General features: G+C 46.6%; 1 protein-coding gene across 5 annotated transcripts in view; it reads left to right on the top strand.

Annotated features, from left to right (window-relative positions):
- The window catches only part of NRK (Nik related kinase), a 130,828-nt gene that overhangs the window by 33,728 nt on the left and 81,781 nt on the right, over positions 1-15,319 (top strand). The gene's annotated exons all lie outside the window — the stretch shown is intronic.

The following is a 15,319-nucleotide window of genomic DNA, read 5'->3' on the forward strand; positions in this document are numbered from 1 at the left end:
CATTATTAGCACAATTGGAAGAAGTTAAAGGCGAGGGTGAGTTTCAAAGTCTATTCAGACCGCAGGCAGCTTGTTGCTGGAAATTTTAGCCGTTCTGAATTTGTTTCCATTAAGCACCCAAGGCAAGTCAGGCATCTGGTGGAAAGTGCAAGATGTCTGCTTTGTAACAGCTGTTTTGCAATGTGATGCAGCTGCCTGGATTGAAGATTGTTGTTAAAACCAAAAATGAGTTGAGGAGGAATTGACCAGTGTTGGAACAAATGAGAGATGAAGGACTGGGCTAGGCTGACACAGAGCCCAAGACCCGGTTCAGCTTCAGTAGCCCTGCAACCTCATGTGCGGGTCTGGTAGATTTAGACTTCTTCATTATTAACATATGTGTTCCCACAGCAGCCTGTTGTATTAGGAGTTGTTTCGGTGACTGTATTCTCAGCCCTGAAAAATCAGGGATGAGGGGATCAGGCACAGTCACCCTTCTGAGACCAGCAGAGACTCCCTAAGCCTGAAGAAGGGTGGCTGTGCCCGAAAGTTTGCTAAGAAATTTTTTCCAACTACTCAGTTGGGCTAATAAAAGATATCACGTCTACCCAAAGAACCTTGCCTACCTATGTCCTTGGACCAACAGGGCTACAACCAAAAACCCAGGGATAAGGGGAGAAAGATGCAATCCAGTATGCACATCTATAGACATATGCCCACTTGTAATATTTAAATACACAATAAAATCTAAGCAAGGCCCTCATGGGCCCATCTGTTCTTGAAGCACAGCCATTTTAAGGGACCACTTTCTTACAGGCATTATGCTAGAGGTTGTACCATTTTTTAAAGCCTTTGGCTCGATCAGTAATATGATTTCTTTGTTAGACATTTTGGTATGAAAGCCAGACAGCACACAGCAGCGACCTAGATGAGTTTCTTCTGTCACGAGGTCCTAGGAGGTCTTACTCCAAACTGTGGTTCCTTCTGGGAAAGAAGATAGGGGTTCCCAGTAGAGGCCCCTCGATTAGAGTGGGCCCTGTGCTATCCCAGAGCCAGTAAAAAGGAGTAATCTAAAGTGGGTTGGAGACAATGATGAAGAGGAATGTGGTTTCTACAGCTCTATGGCTCTGCTTGGCCCAAGTTATTCTGCATGACAGTTGATAAGCAATTCTTCACCTACGTTGGACAAAACGAACCCGAGGTGACGAGGAAGGAAGATAATTCAGAGTTTTAAAAGCTGGGAAAGTAATTTGTTGTTTAATACAAGACATGTGTAGTCATCTCTGTGACCTGTTCCTCAAGTACAGTTATCTACAGCTGTGTTTTAAATGTTCCAATAACTCCTGTTCCTTCTGTTGATAAGTGTGTGTTGCTGCAACTGGAATGGATTTAGCTATTTTCTTCCAATTACTCGGCAATATTTTTCCCACGAGTTCTCTGTTTTTCTAGCTAATGCTCTCCTTGTGCTGATTGACTGGGTCCCAAAAAGCAATGCAGAAACGTGGTGGACACAGCAGCTAAAAAGTAAGCAATTGTAGCTGGCAGGGAGCAATTAATATAAGTATGACCTTTAGCTTACTCAAAGAGAGAGCCTTTGCCAAACAGACTTCTACCTTATGCAGATTAGATTAGTTGAGAAGAAAAAGCAGCGAGACTTTACTTGATTTAGAATTTTCTTTGGGAAAATAAACGTTGGCATAGTGCTGTTTCATAATGTAATTGGAAAAGTGGGTTGCAGTTTAAATATGTGAATTCAAATACACGTGTCCAGTTTCATTTAAGGAATCGGTTTAATCCTTATGAATGAGTTTCTCACACAGGAGGCTTCTACACCCTTTGGCCAACGGGTCAATGGGTAGGCACAAGGGCATGGTTTTTTCCTTGCAAGATCAGTGTCTTGGAGCTGTTGTAGAGTCTGCTCAGAAATAAGAGGGCTGAGGTTTTATAGTTGTCTTCTCACAAATTTTAGTGGTGGCCACCAGCTCATCCTTCCTTTGGCTGGATGGTGGTCCTATGGAGCTGGTTGAGACAAAGCATCAAGGTCAATTTTCTCTGCAAAAACTGCAGATGTTTTTTTGAGAAACCCATGTGTTTTATAGGCAGTTCTGTTGGCAGGGTGCATGTCATGGGGTGAAATCCTGGTTTCACTGAAATCTACAGCAGACGTTTTTCTGGACTGCGGTGGGTTCAGAACTTGACCCGTGGGATTCAGACTGGGAGACAAGGGTTACATAAGGCTATTTGTCAGCTGAAGTAGCCACTGGGGAAAAACCAAAGGAGCATGAGACAGATCCATCTAATACCAGTAGTTATTAGGTAGATGGTTTATGCCCCTCTATGTTGCGAATGATGCATTCGAATTCTGCTCTACCAGTAGTCGCAGGAACCGCCCCTACCATTTGTGTGCATGTGTGTGCGCGCACAAGCTTGTGCGCATTAAATGTTCTTACAGTTTTTAAAAAGTAATTAGACTGGGATTTTTAACGGTTTCCTAACTGCCTGAGACGTCTTTGAAAGTCTCAGTTTATAATATTATTACTTATGTAGAGAAGACATGATTTTTGACGTGAGAATGTCCCTTGCCTGTTCTGCATTGTATGCAATAGAAAATGCAAACAAATGATAATATTTACAGTGCACAAAAGGACAGAGATCTGATCGTGGCCTTGGTAAAACTGCTTAAGTGGGAATAGACATGCACACAAAATACAAGTCTCATCGGCCTGAGGAGAGGAAAGCAGCACTACTCGTATTGAATCAGCGCCGCTGACTTGCAGCACACGACCACCCAGGACTTTATGGCATCAGGGAACATAAAGCTCAGCTTTTCCTTCTTTAAAAGCCCGGCTCTCGCCCGACTGAACTCAAAGAAGAATTTCCACTTCCTCTCAGAAGAGACGGAGAGGAAGAGCTTTACTCCAGCAGAGCTATGCTGGACCTCCACAATGCATTATCCAGTTCATGATGTTTCTCTCTCCGGATAAAGATGGATCGAGTGAAACAGGAGGTTGGTTGGGGCAGAAAGATTTCCACCTCCCTGCCATCCCCTCCACCTCAGCTAAGGTCTCTTTCTAGGCCTCAGCCAATAAAATGAGGAGAGAAGTTTCTAAAGCCTGAATTTTTCCTCCACTATTTATTTTTCCCTATGAATAGCCTGTAGGTGTCACAGACCTTGGGTTTCATAAATCACCATTGGCCTCCACAGGTGCTGAGCAGCCCTGGCCTAGTGCCAGAGCCTTTGAAGCCTGAACCCAGGAGTGGGAGCGAGCCCCGGTACCGCACATGCCGATTTGTCCGGCTAAGTAAAAGTGGCCCCCTCTTCCCACCTACTCAGCTCTCCCTGGACGCTGAATTGCAGCCCTGCTGCTGACTCATGGAAACCTACAGACCTTGCGCCACAGGCACCCGCCGAGCCAGAAAAACTTTAAGGCACATAAAGCCTCCTGTGTTTGTGAAATTGCCATTTTTTTGGCATGGAGAGATAGCCGTATCCTTATATAATTGCGTTGCTGAGCTTGGAAACCCTACAATATGTATCAACAGATGTTAAGAGGCGTGACAAATGTTCGAGCACCAAATGAATGGCGAGACTGTTTGAACCGTCTTTTATGTAAATACTGAAATCGAGGCCTAAAGAAATCCGTTTTTATGTCCCAATAAATAAAATGTGGGGAAGGGGGGCATAGCTAAACAGCCTGCCTCTCACGCTTCTCTCTGCATTGCTTCTGTCTCTGTCTAAACCTACATCTGCAGACAGACATGGAGCGATGCTCGTCCCTCTGCCCTTAGAAGGGATCCTGTTCAGGAAAGGTGACTTAGATTCATGCCCAAATCCCCTTGTAGTCAATGGGACTTAAGTCACTTTTTCTGAACTGGGGAAACTGGTTTTCCTACCAGTGGAGTTAGGTGGCTAGTAATCCAATGTTCCCGAGCTTTTGCTGGTTGCAGTGGAAGGAGCTAGGAAGGGATTTTTTTCCTCTTATGAACCTTAGTGGCTTGGAGGAGGAGGGTGAACCATCCTCTAAAGCGTGGGGACGTGGACCAAGGCTAAAGTTGGGGGTTACGACTGGGGTGAACCAATGCTTTTGTAGATACTTTGAAAACACAGACTTCTGGCTGGAGGGTCTTGCTCTTCCATTCAGGATCATGCTGGTTACCAGTTTTAGACCAGGAAAGTATTTTTCCCCAAGCCCCCAGGGCTCTGTGGGTTTATGTTTTAATGTGTAGTATGGGGCCTGGTGCTCTTCCAAGGATCCTTTGGGCAGATGTTAACCAGTTACTTCCCACTGCAGTGCTCTGGTCTCACCTGCGGTTGGTCGTTTTGAGGAGTACTTGGGTAAATGGTTGCCTGCAAACACAGGGGACTGGACATGATGCCCTGGGAAGGCCCTTCCATTGCTATGTTCAGCAGAAGCCTTTGTATTTCTGGTTACACAAAGAGGGACACTTCCATTGATCCCCTTCAGACGTAAAGTGGTCAGGGCCTGATCCCAACCTATGGACATCAAGACAAGCCTGGTCCTTGCTTTGGGCATGTGCAACCCTGTATTTCACATCAACTGCATGTGCATACCCCAGACTGGCACTCAGTGAGTTGAGCCTCCTGAACCTTACCTGGTAGGATGTGCTTCGAGGGTTAACTTCCGCTCAGTTACGCACGAAGAGCTCCAGGTTTTAAAATACACCTTGAAAGGAGTGCCCCGAATTTCTCCGTTCTTCCTTACTCACATGAGCATCAGTAGCACTCCTTCCAGGGGAGCCTCCCCCTACCCATTAAGATGAAACCATAAAACCACAAATCACGTGTCCCTTACTCTGCATGCCTTTTGTGGTTTTTAACCTGATGGGGGTGGTGCAGGTGCTGCATAGCTAATGTTTTGCTAGGCGACTCTCACATGGCAGCAAGACTTTCGGGAGCATCTGTTGGCATGTTGCTGAATTGCCAGGCAAAACCATGGGGGGAGGATAGATGTGTACTTTCACCCTACTCTTTAATAAGCACTTAAGCAGCAAAGGGTTAAACTAAAATTGCATTCATGGGCAGTAATGCTAGCTAGCAAATTTTGCATGCCAGTGCCAAGCGCAATTCTTGGGTACCCATTTAGAGGCAGGTGAGAAATGGCATCAGTCGGCGCCAAGTTTTCTACGAAAGGCTCCTTTCCCTTGTTGCACGGTTGGAGCAGGAGTCTCAAAAGTGCTCTGTGTTTAACCTGACTCCACTTCCACTAAAATAAATGGTACAAATCCCAGTGAGCCCAGTGGGAGCAAGGCTAGGCCAACCCTAACACTTCTAAAACCTAAAAAGAAGCCTTTTTCTTTCAACTGAACTCTAGCTGTGGTTCCACACAAGTGATGACTGATTCATGCTTTGCAAGAGGACAGTCATCCGGACAAGACTGAGTATGCACTGATATTACAAAAATGTGGTTACTCGAATCCCTGTTTGCTAGAGGCTTCAATTCATTCCTTTGTTGGGTTTTCTTTTCCCATTGGCCTGCCATCAAGCACGGACGAGCATCGAGCAAAGCACACAACCTGCATTTCCACTGCTACAATGGGAGGAAACAGCAACTGCAAGGATAAAAAAAGCTGGACACAAAAGTCACTTCTGGTAGCTGAGAGCCTCTTGGGTTCACAGTTCATGTGGATTATGGTTTACTCATTTGCAGCATGGATATAAAATTGTTTCTGCCCGTGCCTGAGATGGTTCTGTAGCCCTTTTCAAGGAAAAGAGGACCGTGATAGTGCTCTAAGTAATGGATAAGAGATGCATACTCTGATCTCTCCTCATGACAAATGCATTGCTATTTTAGTATATGGAAAGCCGTACACTACTACCAACTTAATCTCCTGTGCATGGATATTATGAGAGTAGCTGATGTGAGTTACGGCATTTTCTGCTTAAGTATGCGACACGTTGAGCGCAGTTTTGGGAAATTCATCATTTTTGTTTATGGGGGTTTTTTTTTTTTTGGAAGCCCCATCAAATTTTGATGACATGAATGCTTTCACGTCTGATGCGTGCACCTTGTTTACAAAATTTTGAGGCAAAAAACCCACTGTGGCGCGGAGAAAAAGATCATCGTTTTTTACTCAGACATAGGCTAGTATTTCTTGAACGGGGCCTCATTTTTCACTGGAGGTTAACTTTACTTTTGCTCAATTGGTTTGCTGGCATTAGTAGTACTATCCAGTCTCAAGTTTGGAATGAAACATGCCACATTTGTTGATCGTTGAGTGGTTTTCCGTTTTGATACCAATATTTCCCTTCTCTCCATTTTAATTCATCATAATAATGTAACTTCGCAGTTTCTTTCTGCAGCACATTCAGTGTCATTACAGGGGTGGGCAATTATTTTCGGCGGACAGCTGCTTATTGAGTTTTGGCAAGCCATCAAGGGCCACATGACAGGCAGCCAGGGGCAGATTAATATTTATGTTCTAATTTTTTTTATGGGCTGCACAGGCCGGACACAATGGCCTGGCGGGCTGCCCTGGCCCGCGGGCCGCATTTTGCCCACCCCTGCATTAGCCTCTGACTGCTAGAAAATGCACCATGCAAGCTTTCACTATTCGTGCTTCCCATCTTTTCGTTGTGTAGCATGTTGTGTAGTGTTCAGGTTCATATTCTGGCCTACGTTTCCACTGGGAGGGTAATAAAACTCAGCTGGTGATTATGTACCACTTGAAACAGGTAATCATAAGGTTAGTTTGTGAGTCAGCATATAGGATTAACTATATAAACCATGAGAAATATTTTTGATCATTTACCCAGGATTAATAGCCATATTGTTCAATGCTATAGTGATCTGGAGATAGGGGTATTTTTTATTCTATAGAGGCAGAATAAACTGGAGCCCGGTGGCATATAGTCTGAGGAAGGATTCCTACAGTCCAGTAGCCAATGTACATGCGTAGCTTTGTTCAGGTTAATGGAGCAATGCCAGCGCAGTTCAGACTATCCAAAGTCAAACCAGTTGAAAGCTATGGAGATTTATCTTGTTGAAGTAATAAATTAAGGAGGCTTTTTCACACTGACCTCATCGTGTTAAGATCTCACTATTAATACAACCATGGTGTGTCGTTGTGGCAGGGGCTGTCATCTGTTTATCACTGACAGAGGACAATTTCTGTCCAGATATCAGCCACCCTAAAGCCTCAGTGGTAGCACTTAGTGTTTCGTGCACACCCGTTTGACTTTGGATGAGATTCAGGAATGTCTGTCTGGGATGTTATAGAGATGAGGTTCATCTTCAGGTTGAGGGTACTTGTCCCTGATTTCCACGGGATCACACCCAGGCAGCAGGGACAGACAGTGGCACTGAGGAATCCCCCTTCTCTTGCCTTCTTGGCACAAAAGCAGTAAACTCCAGGGGATGTGTTTTGCAGATGAAAAATAGAGCCGAGGGGTGGCCAGGAGTTGAAGTGGAATATGGCTTGTCCTTGCATGCCGGCGGGCCTCTCACCACCTCAAAGGATGGAAAAATTCCTTGGGGGAATGTACAGTTTGTGATTTATATGCCCAAAATACAACAAACAACCAGGGAAGCTTGGAAAAGAGCTACCGCCAAGAGTTCGGACTGTCAGCCAAGGCAGGCTTTCCACAGCAATGCCCCAAATTGCATGATTAAAACAAAACGACTGGACCATAGGCAGAATTATAAACCCATCAAGGAGTGTCCTGAATACTTAATGGAGGGGGGAAAAAAAACCCTGGTAATTAACTGCCAAGAAGCGATGGATTTTTCCAACCCAGTTGCTGTTGCAAATCATTTGCTATGATTTAAAAAGTGTAATCCCCAAGAAACGGATTGTTATTGCAATTCAATGCTAGTTTTTAAAGTGCATTAGCTATGCTGAGCTTGCCCTCTGCCCATTAGCTAACAAAAACTGGCTATACACTTCCAAACTCCTCATGTGTTACTTCTTGACAATCATCCTGCCCCATTTTAGCATGTTCATTATGAGACGTTGGGCTTCAAGCTTGGCCCAAGCTATGCAGTGTTAGACAGTAGTGCCCAGAAACCCCAGTGCAGATTAGGGGACTCAGTGGGTATGTCTAGCTCCTGAGTACGCTGCTGCGAAGCAGACATCCCCATGCCACACACGTCTACCCCAGCACTGAGGCAGTGAAGCACCTTGCAGGGTGGCCCAGACAGTCTGCCAGAGACTGATAATGGCAGGGGAGTCATTTGCAGGATACCCTCCCTGCCTCATTTCAGGTTTGGAAAGGGTGAGTTTTGGGGCAGTCTTTTCAAGAGCACAGAGGAAGATACAGTCACTGCGCACAGTCACTTGGCTGGGACTATTTCAGCATGCTTACACGGTCACAAATTCCTGCAAAACCATTTTAGGCTGGACAAAAGGAAAAACTTATCTACTGTCCAAGCCCCCAAGGCCTGGAACAGACTGCCACCAGGGGTGGTGCAAGCACCTGCTCTGCACACTCTTAAGAAACATTTGGACGCTTATCTTGCTGGGATCCTTTGACCCTAGCTGACTTCCTTACAGGGCAGGGGGCTGGACCCGATGATCTTACAAGGTCCCTTCCAGCCCTAATGTCTATGCAATCTATTAAATTTACAGTCTAAAAAAGCAGATCTATACAGGGTGGAGGAACGAAGTGTCCTTGTTAGGACTGTGCAGCAGAGCCTGGACTGGACCCCAGGTCCCCGGACTCCCAACTCAGTGCATTGTGCATGAGCACTGTATCTTTAGTGCTTCCCTGCGGCTACCAAGATGAAGGGAGGGGAAGCAGAAAATGTGTGGCTCAGTCCCGAGAGCAGAGAAGCCAGTTTTGGCCACTTACCAGGAAGCCACAGAGCTGCACAGGTTAACTGAGAGGGTCTCGAGGGTTTTGAGCTGAACCTGCTTGTTGAAGTTTCTTAGCAATATGGGTCTGCACCTGTTCAACTGCACCTTCACCCTCTGCTTGCAAAGAGTGAGGTGGCTGCAGTCTCTCCTGGGTGCTTCTGTATTTATAGATAGTCACTGGAAAAATCTCCAGCTTTCCCTAACCCCAGTCACGCTATCAACCAGGGCATGCAGACAGACCCTTGCAAAGTCAAGGAGGAATTTAGTGTGAATGTACTGGGGTAGATTTTGGTCTTCAGAGCTGGTGTCTGAGGAGTCTGATGTCTCTTTTTGGATTCTCTGTGCAAGAGTCCCATAGCTTTGGCAAATGGGCGGATTTCTAGAGAGGGAAACAACTCTGGTTGTGCGGACGCTAGGGAATTAGGGGCAAGTGAAGATCGTGACACACTGAAAGCTGACCAACCCCGGGGCCTTGGAACATGACCATGTCATGTTGCAGCCAGTGCCTGCATCCAAGTGGGCGTATGTTAACCAGCGTAACAGCGGAGCAGACATTCCCTTCCCTTCCATGTGCTCCTCTTCTTGCCAAAATGAAACAGGGACGGATGCAGCAAACAGGCCCAGAAACAAGTGGAAAGAAATGAGCACTTGGTGCCAAAAAGGAAGTGTGCTATGTAGCTACATGCAGGCCAGCTTGGTGCAAAGCAAAGTAGCAGCAAGGGAGAGAGGGAGCCAGTTGGTCACGGGACGGTGGAGCTCTTGGCTCTGAGTCGCCATTCCTCCCAGTGGAGGGATCGCTCTGTACAGGGGGATGTCCTCCAGTTGGGTAAGGAGTGTGTTGGACACTGAAGAGAGGTGGCTCAGATCCCTTGGCATAAGGGCCCTGCAGGGTGATTACAATTATAAAGAGGATAGAAATAGCCTGTTCTCTGTGGCTGCAGTGGACAGGGCTAGAAGCAATGATCTCCAATTGCAGCAGAGGAAATTTAGGTTGGGGATGAACTTTCTGACTACGAGGGTGGTCAGGCTACCTAGAGACAGGGTGGGCTCTCCTTCCGTGCAGATTTTCCAGAGCAGGTTACGCGGACATGTGGCAGGGATGGCTTTTGTCAGGGATGATCCTGCCTTAGGTGCAGGGCTGGACTAGATGAGCTCATGAAGCCCCTTCCAGCCCTGTTTTCCATGATCCGAAGTTAGAACGGGACTTTTCCCACTGAAGCCGGAGTGCTATAAATGACAGCGCCACCGCTTTTTCTCTGTGCCCGTTCCTGTCCACTGCCCTCACGTGCGACTCAAAGCTAATTGAAAATTGAGGTTTTTGGCATACCTCTGTCATTGCTGCATGGTCCATAAGGCCAAAAAAAATTGGCCTCGCACAGATTTGGAGCCGTGTTTGCCGTAGTTCTGAAACAACATGCCTTGCTGTAAATCTGTTGAACTCTTGCAAAGCCCCGCTATCAACCAGGAACATGACCACTAAACGCTGATATCCTGTTCCTCTCCGCGCACCCAGACGGTTTACTAATATGCGCCTGATGCTCACTTGGGGATACGGGTTAATGGCAACCTTATCTAAACTCATTAAGAAAATAAATACGTGCCCAACTGAAGTAAACATTGAATAATCTGTCCCAGTCCTGTGCACTCTGTCTCCCCGCTGAGTGCATGCACAGCTGGAGTACACAGAAAGCAGATTTCTGCTGTAGAGTGGCCTCCAGAAATGTAGCCGTGATCAGCAATACGCAGACTTCGGGAGGGGGTAAACTGATTTCAGTTTTGCAAAGACTGCTGATGAAAGAGTGACAAAGCTTTCTGTGGCTGTTGCCTGCCTCATCGCTAATGGGAGTATTTCTTGAGCCTTGGTGACGTAGCAAAATGCCGAAGAGAAGTTAAAAGACAAGTCTCTGTGCCTGAGACACTTTGGATGTCCAAAATATTGCTGTGCTCCGGTGCTGGGACTGGCCTCGGACAAGTGGATGGATATTTTGGCCATCCTTTAACCCCTCCTAAGTCTGAGGGCTGGGAGTCCCTTATGAACACACTACTTCCAAGGGAGTCCCTCGTTCATGAGTGCCCCTGACCAGCAGCCTGACTCGGGCAGCCCCGTGCCTGGAAAAACAGACAACCCTGTCCCAGGACTCTGAAATCTTATGGTCTCTAGGTCCCGCGTTACATTCTGCAGAAACCAGCAGCTTCAGAAACCAGTAATGTCACTGGGAGGTGGGGACCAAAGCACCTGTCGCTACAGTAAGGGCTGACCATGCCACTGCTGTCAGCATGGCAGGAGCCAGCACTGCCCCGTGTGTTGGGGGCTGCTCTGGGTATGATCCTGCCCTGCTACGCCTCCACCAGAAACCAGCACTTCTTAGCATTGCTAGCTTGGGTGTGGGGGAAAGGCAGACCCCTAACCCACTGATTCTCAACCAGGGCATGCTGCAAGAGCCTTTAAAGGGTGCTATGGGAGGTGTGAGAAGGCAGGCTGGTAAGGACAGGATCAGGCTCTCCCTGCCCAGCTGCTCCCCTGCTCCTGCTGCGTGCCCTCTGCCAGGAGGTAAGGTCTATAATAAAGACATTTAGATTTCGAAGCTAAACACAAGTCATGGAGAGGTCTAATGAAAAGTGCCTCCAGTCTAAAGAAGCTGAGAGCCACTGCTCTGCACGGCAGCGGCAGGAACGGGTCAGTCTCAGAATAGCTTTCTTTCCTAAGGGCCACGTTCTGCCAGGCTTACTCCGTTCTCATCGTACTGCAGGAACCCGCGAGATGTTGATACGCTGCAATGAAGCAGTTAAAAACACCCCATCTGTGGCTTCTGGGTGCCCTCGTGAAAAACTCAAACAAAACCAAATCAACACCTCTCACAAAAAAATGTATGCAGCTCAGCACGCTTGCAGGAACGAGCCTTGTGGCTGCGAGTGAAGTTTACATGCATAAAAGTTCCCATGAACTCTGCGTAACCTCCCAGATTTATTCATAAACAACAGAAAAAAAAGCGGGGGGAGGCAGACCAAACCCTGATGCTTTTGCTCAGAAGTTGGCCACAGTGAGAGTTTGCCTGAATGAGACCTTGCTACTTTAACCCACTTTTCAAGCTGGCAAAGAAACTTGCAACAGCCGAGAAACCAACATAAAAGACGAGACCCCTTTGCATCGCTCCTCTTCGGCCACAGAGGCCCGATCCCTTTTTCTATTCCGAAAAAAAACCCCCAACTTGAACATTTGGCATCTGGAAGATCCACCCCATCAGACAGCCACGTGTCTTCTTAACCGAGGGTAGCTGTCCCAGGTCCGGCTCTGTTGTAAAGAGGGGTCCTTGGGGTAGAAAGCCCCCCTTAGAGATTGGTCATCCTGGCTTCAAGGACTGTCTGATTTGCAACCAGGGGTGACAATGACATTTGGGGCTGTTGGATGAGATGATGAGTAGAGATCTCCCTGGTGACTGTCCATGCGAGTGTAAATAGTTTCATGGGATGGTTTGAGTAAACAGAGAGCAGGCTCCAGGTGAAATGGTCCCTTGGCTCCAGGTGAGATGGTCCCTTGGCTCCAGGTGAGATGGCCCCTTGTCTCTGTTGGTGGTACCTGTATGCAGATAGACTGCCATGTCTTTCCTTTACGGGTGCTTGGAGGGGACATCACATTGCCATATATTTAAAAGAGAAGAGTGCTTCAAGCTTTGCAGCAAGGGCACGGTTTGACTGGTAATTCTGCCATATATCATTTTGGTTGCATATATGAGCATGGGTGTGGTTCATCTTACTAAGGGAGACTTTTTCAGATGGGAGAGTGAACTTGACAGTTTGGGCCCATTATTCTGCTTGTTTCGGGAAACCCAGCCACCAACGTTCGCACCCACAAACCGCACAGAAAGAGCAATAGGTGAGCACTGCCTAAGCTCCGTGTTTTGATACCAGAGCATCTACAGCTTTTCTTCTCTCTCTTCAGCCCCAGCAGCATTTCACACTATTGCCTTCCACCCCAATCATTGATAGTGAGTAGCAAGCAATGCTTATTTTTAATATTAGCCCTTTTCTTCTGACGATGGACTGAAATGAGTGGACTGCCCAAACCCAGCCAGGAGCGGGAAGGATAGCGGCACAAAGTTATGTGGCAGCAATAGATTGTATCAAGAACCTACCAGAATGACTTAAAACTCTGCATGCTCTGTCATCTTCTCTTCTTCTCTCATTTTGATGTGAGGCCAGATTGTCATGCCCACTAATGTCTCTCGTTATATGCAGGAAGAGGAGCAAGGCAACTAAACAGGTTTAAAAATGCACTCAGTCTACTTTAAGGGCAGGCCTGTTCAGTGTCAGACCACGGCACATTGTGGCTCTGAGAACGCGCTTTCTCCTGCTGCATGTTCCCCCAGCCCCAAAATACCATGTACTCCCCATCAGGGTAATGGTGTGGAGGGGGCAGGGGTAAGTAAAAATCAGCCAGATGATTGATATTCGATGTCATTGGTTGCACATCCAATGAGAACGAGTAGACAGGGCATCTTTCCCCAGCATGCCTGACAGTTTAGCCAAGCCCCACGGCTTCTCTAAGAAGCCAGAGTGCAAAAGGGCCTGCGTATGAAATGGGCCCTTTGCCCTCTTAACTCTGCAACCCAAAAGTAAGTTTCCTTCCCACTGAAATTCAAGGCTTCTTTGCTGAACGAGAGGTTTGCTCTGGCAATAAGTACATTTGTTCTGATAGCAGTTATGCTGATGCATGATGGGGTATTGGCCTATGGTTTACCTGCCTAGTAATAACCTTGGATCCCGGATTCACAGAAGTTTAGGGCTGGAAGGGACCTCGTGAGCTCGTCGGGTCCAGCCCCCGTGTATCATACAGTGAACACCTCTGCGCTGAGACCAGACGAGATTTCTGAGGCATTTACCAATTCTGTGCCCCTTGTCCAGGCCCACTCCCACTGCTGTCAGGATACAAAGACATGGGGATTTGGGGCATGGGTTTAATCAGTGTGTTGCACGATCATGGACGTGTGTGAATCACTGCTGAGGTGAATCCAGGCCTCAAAGCAAAACCATCTATTTAATGTACAATACTTTAAATAATGGGAAATCCATTTGTCTAGTAGGAACAACATTTCCTTCAACGTGCATTCCCAAGATTAACTGTTTCTGATTTACAGAGAGAAAAGTAAGCAAAAACATCAGGTTTGCCTGGAATGGATATATGGGTATAAAAGAACAGATGTCTGTTATACAGAGGATTGGCTGAATAGGGCTCACGATCTGAAATCAAAATACCTCCCCCCCTCCAGTTTTTTTCTCTCCTATTCTAATGAATTTGCAATATCCTTTGCAGTACTATTTTGGTATTAACCTTGCTTATATGCTGGGAAAACAGATTTAAAAAATCTCAAAGCATCTCCGCTACCTGCCCTGACCTTACTTTATCTACAAGTGTAATTCCAGGCAAGCTTTGGGGTTAAATCAGGGTGCCAGCCTGTCTAGCATTACTGTATTTTGTGGAAGGTCCTGTCTCTGTATTGCCAGGACTTTCAATGCCTGGAAACATTTGCAAACAATGGCCTCCAACAAAGGAACAGGGGCTGCTAAAAGGAAGCTTGCAAACCATGACTGACGTCAGCTGAAATGGATAGTGACCAAAGGCAGGCATCTGTCCAGGATAGCACTTGTGGCTACAGAATCCGCGGTCTGACACACTGAAGCGTGCGGCACACTCGCAGTATGGGTGTGCCTAGTTTATCTTCTTCTTGAGCTCTGTGATAAGCTAGAATGGTAGGATTTATTCATTCTGAGAAAATCACAGAAGTGCTGCCTTGGAAAGAGGACACTCGTAGAGATACAAAAACCAACAGGAGTGAGCTTTTATGAAAAAAAAAACAAAAAAAACCCGACTGAGACCCGTCACTTGAGATTAAGGAATCATTTTTCCCCCATGCAAAACTGCGTCGCTCCATAAATAACACTTGCATGGAATTGTGAACAGAAAAGACCTGATTTTTAAAAGGATACTTCTAATTTTGCAGGTGTAAAATTGCACCTGCAAATCCTTTCGTCCACAAATTGTAGCGTTTCCAATGCAACGTCACGATTTCCTATGCCTGGCCCACTACAGGGAACGGTGTCTGCAATTTTGTACCCACAAGTATTAATCGAAGCAAAATTGCATTCACAAGGCTCGAAGGCAGGCCGGTTCGTGAAAAATCTGGTTGGTAAGGGAGAGAAGCAGCATGTTTAATCAATCCGCTGTTGACCTGTGTCTTTCGATACAATCTTCACTTATGGAACCGGTGCTTATTAGCATAACGAGGCAACGTGCCTTGCTTTGAATGTCTTTTCTGATTAGTTCTGATGAGGACAGAGATGTGAAACGCCCATCCTGTTGCTTGTGTCTCGATTTCTGGTTCACGTTATTACACGCCACCTTTTGACAGCGTCCGTATACAACGTAAAAATCCTGAAGAGTTCCTCTCCATCAGCTCAGCAGATTATGCTTTAAACACAAAATCTACAGGACCCGACCTGCGATTAACTACTTGTCTGGAGAACTCCA

This window comes from Alligator mississippiensis, chromosome 8, assembly GCF_030867095.1.
Source record: "Alligator mississippiensis isolate rAllMis1 chromosome 8, rAllMis1, whole genome shotgun sequence".
In the NCBI taxonomy this organism is placed as follows: Eukaryota; Metazoa; Chordata; order Crocodylia; family Alligatoridae; genus Alligator; species Alligator mississippiensis.